Here is a 16185-nt window from a genome sequence, read left to right on the forward strand (position 1 = left end):
TTGTTTGCACTGATCATCTCTCTATGTCATCCAAGAGCAAAAAGGGAAGAGGAAAAAGGAGGTGCTTCAAGTGCAAGGAATTAGGTCACTTCATTGCGTCTTGTCCACACAAAGACAAGGATGAAGGAATGAGGAGATGCTTTGGATGCAACGATAAGGACCATATGATCACTTCATGTCCGCTCATGAAGAATCAAAGACGTGCATCCTCCAAGATGACCCTCACTAAGCAAAAAGACAAACAACAAGTGTCAAGTCAGGTTGAGCGACGCTTCTGCTACATGTGTGGTGAGCATGGTCATCTACCTAAGGTATGTAAGAAGGGTAAGGTTCCTAAACAAGTAAATTTATCTCAATCTTATTCGCTTAGGAGACCCAAATCATACACTTGTGCTAGATCAGTAATGAGATCACCTAGAACTAGCACAACTGCTATTTGGGTACCAAAGGCTCTTTTAGATGAACGTTATGGATCCATCTCGAGATGGGTACCAAACCGTGCCAACTAGACCACGCAGGTGCCTCGAGATGGACTGGAGACCCTGGGAGAGCTTAAGATGGTTAATTCAAACTCTATGCTTAAGCTATCAATTTTAATGTCTATTTATTGATCCAAGGTTGAATTATTGTGCAATACTAATCCCATGTTCATCTCGAGTTAAATAAGTTGTAGATGTCCTTGATCATTATTGGTGAATCAAGCGAAGGACTTTGATGAGAATCTGCAACTTGCTCTCCAAAGGACGGTACCCGTGAATTTTAAGTACATAACTGCAATTTAGTATTGCTCTTAAGTTGGCTTGTTGTGCTACCTATCTTTGGAGTAGTGATGCTTTATGATTGCCTGTGTTAAATGAATCATAATGATGTTTGTTTAATCATGACTGGTGCTCTATAGGATATATCTCTTGAATCATTCATGGGTAGCTCGTTCATTTGTTATATCCACAACGATTAACTCTCTTGTTGTATATGGATAAACATGTAACTTTTTGTAAGTCATGCTATGTGCAAATATGACATTTTGTTTAGTGCATGTTCACATGATTACCCTAGTTTAGTATTGTGTGAATTTCAAATCCATGTCGTGCCCTTTTGAGCTATGAGGTGTGTGAGCAAAAGGAGTCCTGAATTGGTGATAACAAAGGCAAAGGTATGGAAAATAGAGCTATGAAATTTCATTAAATATTCTTGAAATTCCATTGTGATCATAGCTATGTTCTTGTCTTTCAACTGGTAATATCTTGGCTTAGGTAATTTATGCCTTTAAAATGTTGTTTCTTTTGTGCACCTAAGAAACCTTCTTAATTATGGCATGCTTAGACATTACGCTTTACATGATTGTGTTGATCTTCAATTGATTTATGCAATGATAGTTGAGTATGAAGCATGTCCAAGTTGCGTAAAGGTTAGACTTTCTGTGAGTATTCAATTGGCTTAGGTGCCACTGAGGCATGCATTGTTGTATTTAGTCAACCTTTCATTTAGCCTTCAATTGGTGTTAAGTGGCGTTTCATTTGATATTCAAATTGGCATCTTTGGGTGATGAAAGTGGTAGAGTATGCCTTGACCAAGGTATGTTGTGATCCCCTCTAGTTCCAAGGAAGCTAGAATGTGCAAAGTGCAAGTCATTCAAATACTTGATGCACAACTTGAGGGGGAGCACACACAACTTGTGTCTTTTGAGACTAACTGTTTCTTGAGCAATCTTGTATAGTCTCTAGGTGGAAAAGAGAAGATAAGCAAGAAATGGAGCAATCAGGACTTGGGTACCTCTGTAAGTCAAGAAATTGGTATCTCAAGTTGTGAGTAAGTGCATATTTTTAGATTGCTCATGCTCTATAATATCTGGTGATAATAGATGCTTATTCTGAAATATCATGGAGCCATGATAATAAATGAACTTTGCAATTGGTATGTTTCAATTGGTAGCCGGAATAGTTCGCTTCAATTGACATCTTTTGATAATCATGAGAATAGAAGTTTCTTCTTGTGCCCAATACTATAACTTGTTCTAAGTTTGGTGTCTTAGCAACAAGAAAAAGTCAGGAGAAAGAATCAGGCACAAGTGTGGAGAAGCTCTCAAGAGATTAACTACTTTCAAGATGGGAAGTACACTAAATCATGGTAAAGGTACAAAAGGAAGTATTAATCTTTTTGCATATATGTATCTTACCTAAATGTTGATAGTGCATATGTTCAATAAGTAAGGGGGAGTTTTGATAGTCGTTTTTCCTCCTTAACACCCTGCTGTCCCTTGACATCATCCTATGTTTTTGCTTGAGTATGGTTTTTGGTGTTTGATGTCAAAGGGGGAGAAGTTGTGCATTAAAGCTTATCTCAACCTGAGAGGAAAGCTTATCCTAAGGGGTGATGTGTTAGTTTGAGCGCGATGAATTATTTGGCTTCTATAGTGTAATAGATAGTCATGTGGTTAATGATGCTTTAAGATTATCAATTGGCTTCTATAGTGTAATAGATAGTCATGTGGTGAATGATGCTTTAAGATTATTAATTGGCTTCTATAGTGTAATAGATAGTCATGTGGTTAATGGTGCTTTAAGATTGCTTTAAATTGGTATCTTAGTTTAAATTGGTATATTAATGGTGAATAGTGGTAAGGTTGATATTCCTGTGATATATCCACTAAATTGAATGATGTTTAACTCTGATTACATGCATTTGTGTGGTATAGCATCATGGTTTGATTTTTGCCACAATGCATACTAAAAAGTGCTAAGGTGTAGAAATGTTTCGATTTGCCTAAGTATGTGCAAATTGGCGTCTGAGGCCAAAATTATGTTTTTGAAGTAAGCACTTATTTAGGGGGAGCATTCTATAATCTTAGAATTCAAATTTGTGCTTCAAATCTTATTCTTATGTAAGCTTTAATTGTGTTGCCATCAATCACCAAAAAGGGGGAGATTGAAAGCTCTCTTGTGAGTTTTGGTGTTTGGATGACAACTCAATTAAAGGACTAACAAGTGTACTAAGTGTTGAACAGGTGCTTAAGGTAAAGCCCACAGGGTTCAACACAAGTGAACAAATGTGATGGTCCAAGAACTGGATTATGGATACATAATGGACATCACAAGTAAGTTGGACATTGCAAAAGTGATACTCGGGTGCGTAGCTCGGAGACAACTGATCAAGCCAAGGACGGAGGCAAGAAAAGCTTCGAGGTACCAAGTGCACGGGAGAAGGTCAAGGAGGCTGAGGAACCCAAAGCCAAGGGTGAAGAAGAAGGCTTGCAAAGTCAAGGGTGATCGAGTTGAGAACAGCTATGGCACATCAAGGATCACTACATAAGGACGTGACTTACAACCAATGAGGTAACAGCTACAGTTATGTGGTGTAAGTCATAAGGCTCAAGACCAAGCTCTAAGAAGGAGATCAAGGTCACTAGAAGGAGAACAAGTGTCAAAACCAGAACTGGAAGCAGCCCAAAAGAGCTAAGTTCACCTTGATCTTTAGTTTGGGTTGTTCCTATGTTTGGAGATGTTCTATGTGATCTTTGCAGGATGTTGGAGCCAAGAAATGTCAATCTAGATCAAGTCAAGCAGACTTGATGATTTATGAGTCCAACATCGAAACTCAAGCATGTGAAATGCTATAGATGTAATAATTAAGAGAAGGTGTGTTTCTAGACTTAGTACATTGGTTTTAGTGTACTAATATACTTGTCTAAGTGTTAGAAACAGAAAGAAGAAGAAAAGGAAAGAGGTGCAAAAGGCTTGGCTGTGTACAGCCAAGACTCTGCTCAGTCTGGGTGCACCGGACTGTCTGGTGGCTCACCGGACAGTGTCCGGTGGTGCACCGGACAGTGTCCGGTGCGCCAGGCTGGCTCGAGCAAACTGGCCGCTCTCGGGAATTCACCGGCGACGTACGGCTATAATTCACCGGACTGTCCGGTGTGCACCGGACTGTCCGGTGAGCCAATGGTCGGCCGGGCCAACGGTCGGCCGCGCGATCTGCGCGGGACACGTGGCCGAGCCAACGGCTAGATGGAGGCACCGGACTGTCCGGTGTGCACCGGACATGTCCGGTGCGCCAACGGCTCCAAGACTGCCAACGTTCGGCTTCGCCATAGAAGGAAAGAAATCGGGCACCGGACAGTGTCCGGTGTGCACCGGACTGTCCGGTGCGCCACCCGACAGAAGGCAAGATTTGCCTTCCTGGATTGCTTCCAACGGCTCCTAGGCCCCTTGTGCCTATAAAAGGGACCCCTAGGCGCCTCAAGCAAGATAGAAGTGTAGCCAACAAGTGTAGACATCACTCGAATCAATTCTCACTCTCCCTCGTGTGTGTAACTCTATAGTTTGTGTAGAAGGCACAGCTATAAGCCTTAAGAGAGAGGAGAAGTGCTGCTTAGAGCTAGAGCAAGGTCTTGAGCGTGTCGTTACTCTGCCGGGGTGCTGCCAAGAAGTTTGTAAGCAGCCGCGGTTCTGTTGTAACCCCACTCAATAGTGAAAGGCTCTATCTGTCATATTGACAGATCTGAGCAAACGGAGGAAGGAGTTGAAATAGACTCCAAGCCCAGGTGTGGCTAACTCCAACGAGGACTAGGCAAGCATTTCAGGCTTGGCCGAACCTCGGGATAAACCCTTGCGTCTGTGTGCTCTGTTCTATCCTGACTCTCTGCCTTACTCGTTTTTATATCTGCACTTCAATACTTATCTGTGTTATAAGCTTGATTTGAAGTGCAGGACATATTGAGACAGGATCTTCCATTCCGCTGCAACCTACTCGAAGAGTCTTCTCACTCCACTGCGTACTAAGTCTTCGAGTAGAGTAAGAATTTAAGTTTTAAAGTAATAAGTTTTATTCGCCTATTCACCCCCCCCCCCTCTAGGCGACATCCAGATCCTGTTCCCGGGTCAAAGGGAACTTTCAGTAATGAATTAGCCTTAGTAGGCAACACACTTAGCAAATGAATCCCCCAAAGTAACATAATTCGTAATCACCTGCCTTGTCTACAATCCTTTCTTTCGTACCCTATGTTTCTAACGCAGATGGGCTACCCCTATAATGTTAGAAGAGAGCAGTATAGACGTGATCCTTGGTATGTCAAGGTTAAGAAAGGCAAAGACAGTTTATACACTGTGCTAAGGGAACCGTAGAACTCACCAGTTCCAAAGGAGAAAGATTCGAAGTTGAGATTGCAGTAACTACCACCATCAGACTAGTGGCATTCTTAGTAGATGAGAAGTTTGTGGGTGACAACATCCGTGCAGTTAAGGATTTTCTGGATGTCTTTCCAGAGGAGTTACCAGGGATGCCACTAGATGAGGAATGTTGAGTTTTGTCATTGATCTCTTACCTGGGACTACCCCTACTCCCAAACGGTCATATAGGATGTCTGTAGAAGAGTTAAAGGAACTTAAGAAGCAGTTAACTGAGTTACAAGAGGCTGGGTACATTCATTCGAGTTCTTCAACTTGGGGAGCACCGGTTCTGTTTGTACAGAAGAAAGATGGATCACAAAGGATGTGTGTGGATTATAGATCTCTTAACGATGTCACTGTGAAGAACAAGTACCCGTTACCCCGCATTGAGGATTTATTTGATCGGATGAGAGATGCTAGGGTATTCTCGAAGATTGATCTCCGACCGGGTTACCAACAAATGAAGATTAGGTCATCGGATATCCCCAAGACGGATTTCTCGACCCGAGATGGTTTATATGAGTTCACTGTTATGTAATTTGGACTAACTAATGCACCAGCCTATTTTATGGATCTGAAGGATAAGGTGTTCATGATCTTGTTAGATTCGTCGTGGTTTTGATCGACGATATTTTTATTTATTCCAAGAGTGATAGTGATCATGAGGAACATCTGAGATTGGTGCTACAGAAGCTACAAGATAATCAACTCTACGCCAAGTACAGTAAATGCGAGTTCTGGATTGACGAGGTGTCATTCCTTGGACATATCATTTCTAATGGAGGGATATCAGTGGATCCTGCTAAAGTCAAGGAGATAGTGGTGTGGAGCATACCCACTACAGTTATGGAGATTCGGAGTTTCTTGGGGCTTGTAGGATACTATCAAAGATTTATTGAAGGATTTTCTAAGATTGCTAAGCCTATGACTTCACTTTTGGAGAAAGGAAGAGAATTTAAATGGGACGAGAAGTGCCAAGACAGCTTTGATCTATTGAAGAAGAGGTTGATGTCGCCACCAGTATTGGTTATGCCAGACCTACAGAAAGGATTTGATATTTATTGTGATGCATGTGGCCAAGGCTTAGGATGTGTGATCATGCAAGAGGGACATGTGATTGCCTATGCATCTCGTCAGTTGCGGAAGCATGAATTGAACTACCCCACGCATGACTTGGAATTGGCAGCCGTTGTGCATGCGCTTAAGATTTGGAGACATTATATCATGGGGACCAAGTGCCAAGTGTACACGGATCATAAGAGTTTGAAGTATATATTCACTCAGAAGGATCTCAACCTTAGGCAACGCCGTTGGTTGGAGCTTATTAAGGATTATGATTTGGAGATTCACTATCACCCGGGCAAGGCAAATTTGGTTGCAGATGCCTTGAGTCGCAAGGAGCATGTTCATTCAGCTATTGTTGCCCAGTTACCCGATGAGATTGTTGAGGATTTCAGGAGACTTAACCTGGGGATAGTTGCTCATACTGAAGGAGTTACTATTGATGTGGAACTTATTTTGGAGCAAGAGATCCGCAAGGGACAAATTGGTGATGCTAAAATAAAAGAGATCAAGGAGCTGATTACTGAAGGTCGAGTTCCAGAATTTACGGAAGATGAGCAAGGCACTGTATGGTTCAAGGACAGGATGTGTGTTCCTGATATTAAAAGCCTTCGAGAGACTATTTTAAAGGAGGCCCATGATTCGGATTATTCTATTCATCCTGGTAGTACTAAGATGTACCAGGATTTGAAGCAGAAGTATTGGTGGTATGGATTGAAGAGAGATGTGGCTGCACATGTGGCTATGTGCGATGTATGTCAAAGAGTTAAGGCTGAACACCAGAGACCAGCTGGACTACTGCACCCACTGAAGATACCCGAGTGGAAGTGGGAAGAGATTGGTATGGATTTTATTACTGGATTGCCTCGCACCCAGAAAGGATATGATGCTATATGGGTGATTGTGGATAGATTGACTAAAGTGTCTCACTTTATTCCTGTCAAGACTACTTATAAAGGTTCTCAGCTAGCAGAGTTATATATGGCTCGGATTGTGTGTTTGCATGGAGTACCAAAGAAGATCGTGTCTGATCGAGGTTCGCAGTTTACCTCACGATTTTGGAGAAGCTTTCATGAGAACATGAGTACGAAGTTGAATTTCAGTACGGCTTATCACCCTCAGACTGATGGACAGACTGAAAGGACAAACCAAGTTTTAGAAGATATGTTGAGAGCTTGTGCCCTTCAGCATGGAGGAAGTTGGGATAAAAGTCTACCTTATGCTGAATTCTCATACAATAATAGCTATCAGGCCAGTCTGAAGATGTCACCTTTTGAAGCTTTATACGGGAGAAAGTGCAGGACTCCTCTATATTGGGATCATACTGGAGAGAGACAGTTCTTTGGGCCTGAACTGATTCAAGAAGCAGAAGAACAAGTCTGTATAATTCGAGAGAATTTGAGGGTGGCTCAAACAAGGCAAAAGAGCTACGCAGATAATAGAAGAAGGCCACTGGAATTTGAAGAAGGATATTATGTGTACCTCAAGGTGTCACCACTTCGTGGAATGAGGAGATTCAAAGTTAAGGGCAAATTGTCCCCTCGCTATATTGGACCATTCTTGATCTTTAGGCGAGTTGGAGAGATGGCATACCAACTCGAGTTACCGGATAGTCTATCGGATGTGCATAACGTGTTCCACGTATCTCAACTAAAGAAGTGTCTCCGTGTCCCTGAGGAACAGTTACCAATGGAAGAGCTTAGTGTTCAGGGTGATTTAACTTACACGGAATACCCAATCAAGATTTTGGATACTTTGACTCGAGTTACAAGAAATAAGGTGATAAAGATGTGCAAAATGCAATGGAGTCACCATGGCGAAGATGAAGCGACTTGGGAAAGAGAAGAAGAGCTTCGCATAGATTTTCCCCATTTTTTTTCCTCGTTCCTCCTAAATCTCGAGGACGAGATTATTTTTAAGGGGGGTAGGATTTGTAATACCCAATTTGTAGATATAATATAAAAGGAGAAAAGTTATTTTTCCTCTATCTATATGTGTGTGTTGTATCTACTTACTATCACTAGTGAACACCTCGTTAAAAAAAACCCGAAGATAATACATGCATCATGCTGGGTTTTGTTTGCTTGTGCATTTAATAATAAAAAGAATTAATAAGGACACATGAATGATGAAGATTAAGGAATTTAATCTAAACTCAATCATAGTACTTGGAAATAAACTCTAAAGAGAAAGAGCATAAAACTTACCTAATATATATATATATAAATGTATCTTCACACTTAGTACCTTAATTGTGCACCATAATCCGAGGACAAATCTACCACAAAATTTAAATTTAAGTTTGAAAAGAAGTTTTGAATTTGAGAGGGAAGAAAAGAAGAAAGGATACTATAAAAAAAATAATAATACTAAAGGAAATAATCATATTAAACCCCCTTTCATACTACTAAGTTTATTTTCAATATTTAATTTGAGTGTAAGTTCACATCACGGGTTAAATTCAAATTCAAATTTTTAAATAAAGGGACAAGGAATCAGAAAAAGAAAAGGAAAATAAAAAAAACCAACTGGGCTCGGTCAGCTCATTTCAGCCCACCTTCCCTTTAACCCAGCGCGAACCGGCCCATGCCCACTCCCTCTTCATTTCGCCTGATGGGCTAAAACGTGCCCCGCCAGCCCAATTCGCGCGCCCACGCGCTTGGTATTTTCTCCGCTGGCGCTGGCAGATGGCCCCCAGGAACCAGATCTTTCTTCCTTCCTGTAACAACTCAACGTCGTGATGCGCGCTTCTACGTTCGTCGCTCCCACCGCGTTGACGGATCCGTCCCTCAAGCCGTCGGACCCGGGGGAAACCAGTCAGCCCCGTTCCTCCCACTCCCGTGCGGGTCCGTTTTGTCGGGGCGCGTTTTTCTCCGTGGATCTCGCCACCCGTCCACGCAGTTTGGCTCGCCGCCAGCTCGGCCATCCCGCCCGAGTCTCCAGGGGGGCAGGCCACGTGCGGCCTGGGTTATAAGTCGTGCCCCGGCCTTGATTACCGCATGTCGCCAATCGCCTTCCGGCCTTCCCCCTCGAGCTTTCACCCGCAATACGTGCTACGTCGTGTGCTTGCGCGGGTGAGATGGGTGGATCCGCCGCTGGCCGGTCCGGGGGTATATCATAGTTGGGTCGTCACCGAGGGGTTGTTGAGCTTCATCGATATACGAGGAGCGCTCCTGCGAAGTATCAAGGTCTGCGGGTTGGTTGCAGCTTTGGAATTCTTCGCCGGTGTCAATTCTCCGACGTGCGCCTTGGGAAGGATATTTGCGTCCCTGGGACCTCGGTGAGTAATCCATTAATGACTCCTTACTGTCATTCCCTACGTATTTCCGTCTCTATATCGAAGTTTAAGCACAGAGATTGGGGGTTGAGAAACCTCGGCCATGGCGCCGCCGTGCTGTGGGTGCCGTCACCGTGGTGGCCGATGGGTGGGGGAAGACGGGCCTCTAGCCGTCGGATCGACATTATGCGGCTAGGATTAGAAGACTCCATACCCCTTTGCTCAGTTCATAGCAGCCGTATGATTTTGATCCGAGGGCTGCGGCGGGATCTCGGCTTTGTTAAATCCGTACCGTTGGATTTAGATCCAAAGGCCGTGATCGCATACCGCTTCATTTTAATGTCGATCTAATCCGGGCCGCCAGATCGGGATCGTGCGGCCTAGATTCGTAGATACCCTTTCGACCATGTCATCTTGCAGTCAAGCCCCTGCGTTTTCTGGAAACTATACCCACAGTCCAGGGCTGTTGTTCCCTGTGTCTGGCGAATCTTGCCCCGAGCCCCCTGCGCTTTCCAGGATTTGAGGCCCAGTCCATAGCTCTTTAAAATTCAGTTATTTAATTATAGAAATTACTTTTTACTACAAAATAATTGCTAGAACTTCAATAATTCATAGAAAATGCATGTGAACTCCAAATCACTCCATTCCAGTTGCAAAAATTTTGTAATATTATTCTCTTTCACCTGGAGCCTCTGTTATGTCGTGAAAACAGTAAGAAATTTATTTATCACTTAATCCTATTTTAAGCACATAAAACCTTTGAAAATCCATAACTTAAATTCTATAACTCCAAAAATTATGATTCCTGTTCCTAGGATTTTATTTTAATGTGTAGATTATTACTGTGTATTTTATGTATAAGTTTGGTGTATTGTTAATTTCTCTATATGCACTGTGCTTGTTTGTATTGTGGCGAGTAGAAGAGCCCGTGACCGAGGATCCTGGTGAGCAGCAGGTTGAAGTAGCTGAGCAGGAGCTCATTGAAGGCAAGTTGTGCCCTTGACCACTTTTTACCCAATAATGTTCTTTAATATCACTTATCCATGCATAGGTTAATTTTGATGGGACCCAATAGGTCACCCTAAATTGTTTATCTCATTACCTTGTTTACCCCTGAATCACTTGGGTAGTTTGCTATTGCTTTACATGGTTTTGGGATAATCATTTATTACCTCTATGTTCCAATTCTTTTTGTTATTCTATTTATGTTCATGTTGAGATCATTAATGTTAATTGGAACATAGAGCTTAACTTGAGAACCACGTGCCACCACAAGGGTTTAATGGGACGCCCTTGGCTAACTAATTAGGAAAGCTAGTGGAAGACTACCTTACCCGAAAGGGGCAAGGGCAGTAGGGGAGTGGTCAGTGTAGGGAGGTCCCTGGTTGATTTTGCTGCGATGGCGGTCAGCCAGGAACCCTGCATTGGAACTTCCTATAAACTGTAGCGGGTTTTCGGAAGCTAGTGGAACTTTGTAAAGGCCTCGTAGTGTTGCCCTGCCGCGCTTCCTAGGTAGAGGTGTATGGGATTCGCGACCCCTTGGCAGATGGGTAGCATGACTTGTGGGTAAAGGGTACAACCTCTGCAGAGTGTAAAACTGGTATACTAGCCGAGCTCACGGTCATGAGCAGCTCAGGACTCTCTGATGTTTAAATTATGGAACTTAAATTCAATTTTGTCATTTGCATTGCATGGGTTTATTATTAATTTTGTTCTATTACTTTATTTAAGGTTTGGGTATTTACTTACATCTAGTAATTGCTAATAAAAGTTTGACCAACATTAAAAGCAATGCTCAGCTTTAACCATTCTCTTTGATAAGCCTTACACTCCATGAGCTCCCACCTTTGGTGAGTTCATGTCACATTATTCCCCACAACTTGTTGAGCGATGATCATGTGTGAGCTCACCCTTGCTGTCTCACCCCCCCCCCCCCCCCACAGGAGAAGAGCAGGTGGTTCAGGAGGAGCCACAAAGCGAGGAGTTTGATCTGATCTAGGTGGCGTTTCTCAGTTGACATTGGCGCCGATGATCCTTAGTTCGTTTTACTTTTATCTTTTATTTTGTAATAAGTCTTCCGCTATGTAATAAATACTCTGATTATTGTGACATTTATCTCTATACACTCTGTTATTATATATGTTGTCTTCTTGGCGCATGTATGAGATGCATCTGGCTTTGTTCCTTAAAGCCGGGTGTGACAGGGCTTCCACAGCAATGACTTCACGACTTTCCAAGGCAGCTACACGGGCTTGAGCTGTGGTGAGATCCACATGCAGCTGACGATTGCGCTTCTCTGAATCTTCTGCTCGGGCAATCATCTGACGGTGGTGCCGAGCCAAGAAATCATACTGTGCATCAAGGGTGAGCAGGTATGCAGTGAGGTACACGACTGTGGGGTCATCCTCAAGCAGCTGCTGCCCTTCCAATGCACGCATCCTGGCCATCCAAGCGGGACGGTCTCTCTGAAAGGGCGGAAAGAATCTGAGCGGAGTGTCAGCCACTTCTTCTTCATAGATCTGACACAGGGCCCTCAATGCCTTGCGAGCGACGACTTGGCAGGTGTCTTTGAATCTGTGCCCAGCAGCAGTGACACTCCATTCCACATGGTGTGGACTGGATCCAATGTATACAGTCACGACACACTTCTCTGTGCCATGCTCGACGAACTCACGACCATCATACTCTGGCTGGCTCCTGATTCCGAGGCGGACTGTGCATGCTCTCAGCAACTTGGGGAAACCATCTTCATTCTGGCAGAAGCTGGTTTGGCACTGAACCTCCATCTGACTTCTGAGAGAAGGAAAGGGGGAAAACATTTTTGAAATGAAGGGATGAGAGCAAGATTTTTTTTTAAGAAAATAGTTTGGACTCAAAAACTTTTGATCAGGCTAAGGGTTACGTCCTGCGGCCAACCTAACAGCTCTGATACCACCTAAAGCGTCCCCAATCCTCTGGGACTCAAATGTGATACAATTACTAGTCCCAGGAGGCTAGTAAACACATTTATACATCAGATGATACCAAATCTGCTTAAACAAGACAAACCTACAAAGGTGGCGAACAACTTTAAGAGTTGGTCCACAACTCGGGACATAACATCAGAGTGGGGCTGAAGCAGCCCGATATACGCAGTGAAGCAATTCAGCGGTCCAACAGCCACAGGCAAGGTTGGGAACAGTCGTAACTCTTACCCGATCTCCTTTTTCTGAAAAACAACAAATAAGCAAGGGTGAGTACAAACGTACTCAGCAGCCCACCTTCACCCGCGGAATGGGGAAATCAGATATAATGCATGGAATATGTGGAGCTCAGGATATTTTGCAGAAACAGCAATATTTTATGCAGAGTTGTTTTGAAAAACATTTTGTATTTTTGCAAAGCGCATCCTCTCCAAAAGGAGCAGGAAGTTTTTCAGTATTATAACAAAATCCCCTGGACTAAACCATCCAGGTATCTCAGCAGTTTCCCACTGGTTTTCCTTTTCAAAAACAGCTACTGGACTTCCCGTCCACCATAGCTCACGGCTCAACCGCCGAACCTTTTAAAAAACCACTTTTCTCAAAACCATCTCTTTTTTTGGAAAACGAAACATTAATTGCCATACCACACCAGACTCATCCATTCCTGTGGACACAGACTATCCGAATAGGTTTTCAAACTCTGCACAGAGGTGTACACTTTACCCACTAGTCCGGCTCTGCGATCTCATGATCAATGAGATCCGAATCCGAATCTCTTTCTTTCCCCGCACGTCCTAACCTTAACGGTTATCCGGAAAGAGTCAGGCCACCACCATGTCCAAACCGGACAAAACTTTCCCCCTCCTTATCCTCCCGGTGCTCCCCAGCCTTCATAACCCTGGGGTTGGACCGTACGAGTTCAGATTGAGTGACTGCCCACACAGTCTCGAGTGGTTGTACTATTAAAGAGTACAGGTAGTGAAGATGACAAACCGGTCCTTATATGAGGGGACAATCCTTCTGCTCACGCCTAAACCAGCTGAGCCAACACCTTAGGCCCTCCCCTAAACCAGGGAGTCCCTGATTATCCCACTCACAAGGTGATAAGGGTGAAAACCCTTCATCACACACATTTTGAAAAGCATTTTCTTTTGAAAACTCACACCTGTTCTCAAATCATTTGGAACATATATATCAGGGATTGATTGCGGCAAGCGGCTGGGTGGCCATAATAACTTGTCTCAAAATCATATCATGCATAAAATAACAGGCTGAGGGTTGTGGTTGAAAAATCATATGTAATTTATGCATCAAAGGGATCAGTGAGCTTGTCGTGCTTATTCGGCGAAGGGGGAAGGGGAGCTCGCGGAACTGGCTTCTGGCTCCACCGCCTAGCGTAGACTTGCAGATCTGGCCTCCACGAGACGACACGAACGCTCCGATAACTATGCAACATGAACAAGCAAACATACAAACCAGCAAGTATACCAACAAATATTTAGTATAGTGGTCAAAAAAGCGATATATGGATGGGTAGAGTCTTGAGTAGAATCTGTGTCATGTGGTGTTGTGATATTACTGGTGGTGGAGCGGAGGTGCTTACCAAGAGGGTGGACTGGAGGCGAAGCGACACTATGCGTGTAGCCGGCAGAGCGGAGTAACTGAGTGGGTGGGGTGTTTGCCTTGGTTGAGGGTGTTGAGTGTGTGTGGAGAGGGAGAGGGTAGTTGGGTGTATTTATAGCTGGGTGTATGTGGTGTAGCACAGTGAAGTTCACTGTTGGTGAGAATAGTGACGAATGAATCGTCTGACTTAGTATGAACAGGAGAGTTATAGGCAGAATATGGGACAAGAGTATTTTGGGAGTTTTTCTGGAATATGGATCAGGCTTAAGGGATGACATGGTTGGATAGGGAATAGTTTGATAAGAATTTAGAAACAAGAATTATTGGAATCTGAGTTTGGAAGCCTGGTTCGAAGGAATCTCAAAGTCAAGCGTGATCAACTTGGGGAAACCTGGGATGGGTGACCAGATGGGAAGTTCCCACTGGAAGGAAAACCACAGTCACCGGAGTTCGTATGATTGGAACATGGGTCTGGCTGGTCTTAGGTGGACTGGACAACATGATGGATGAGTAGTTGAAATTTGGGATGACTAGATGACCGATGAATAGTAACGATGATTAGTAACGATGAATAGTGGCGATGGAAAAGAAATTATAGATATCATCGATGAATAGTAACGATGATGAATAGTAATGATAAATAGTAACGATGATGAATAGTGTATGTGAATAGCAACGATGAATAGTAATGGTGAATAGTGATAGTGAATAGTTCGTATGAACGAACGATGAACGATGAATAGGAACTATGAACGAACGGACGAACGATCGAATGATCGGACGAACGAACGATCGGAATTTCGGCAGCATAATGGCAGGAAAAGATTATTTGGACGAACGAACGGACGAACGATCGAATGATCGTACGAACGAACGATCGGAATTTCGGCAGCATAACGGCAGGACAAAGATTATCTGGAAGAACGATGAATAGGGACTATGAACGAACGATGAACGATGAATAGGGACTATGAACGAACGATGAACGATCGAATGATCGAACGAACGAACGATCGGAATTTCGGCAGCATAACGACAGGACAAAGATTATCTGGAAGAACGATGAATAGGGACTATGAACGAACGATGAACGATGAATAGGAACTATGAACGAACGATGAACGATCGAATGATCGAATGAACGAACGATCGGAATTTCGGCAGTATAACGGTAGGAAAAAGATTATTAGGACGAACGAACGGACGAACGATCGAACGATCGGACGAACGGACGAACGAACCATGAACGATCGGACGAACGATCGAACGATCGGACGAACGAACGAACAAACTAAGAACAGGGGACGAACGATCGAAGAACGATCGAACGATCCTTGTGCTAGTGTGTGCTTGTGTGGAACATGGAGTGGGTGTGTGTGTGTGGGGGGGGGAAGAGAGTTGCCATGAAATGGCTTGGGGTGGGATGAGAGGAGGCCCTTGCCCCTCTATTTATAGCCATGGTGGGGGGATTAGGGGGAGGGATTAGAGATGGCAATGGGTAAATACCCACCGGGTATTACTACCCCATACCCATACCCACGACACAAAAATAATCCCACCGGGTCACCCATATACACTGGCGGGTATGGATTTACCCCCATACCCATACCCATGTGGGTATGGGTCACCCATCGGGTCACCCGTACCCACAAAAATTAAACAACTATCAAAATACTATACTATACAAATGGTAAGTATATCCATATAAATAACATTACAAAATTTTCTAGCATCATTTAACCATCCATTTAACACACCAAAGATAATTGGATAAAGTAGTAATACTATGATAGTACTACATAGCACATTACCTGTTCCATTATATGGTCATTAAATTGTTGTTCAATAGTAAAAAAGTTGGATGACTAAATTCCAAGTGCATTCTTCGGATAAGTTTATATTGGGTATTTTATACCCACGGGTTAACGGGTATGGGTGAAGGCGGAACGTTCTAATACCCGTTTACCCATTGGGTGAAGGTTTTTGCCCAATAACAGACCCACGGGTAGAATATTTAGCCCACATACATACCCTAATGGAGTAAATACCCATCGGGTATCGGGTCGCGGGTACCCATTGCCATCTCTAGGAGGGA

The sequence above is a fragment of the Zea mays genome, chromosome 2 (assembly GCF_902167145.1).
Source record: "Zea mays cultivar B73 chromosome 2, Zm-B73-REFERENCE-NAM-5.0, whole genome shotgun sequence".
Taxonomy (NCBI): domain Eukaryota; kingdom Viridiplantae; phylum Streptophyta; class Magnoliopsida; order Poales; family Poaceae; genus Zea; species Zea mays.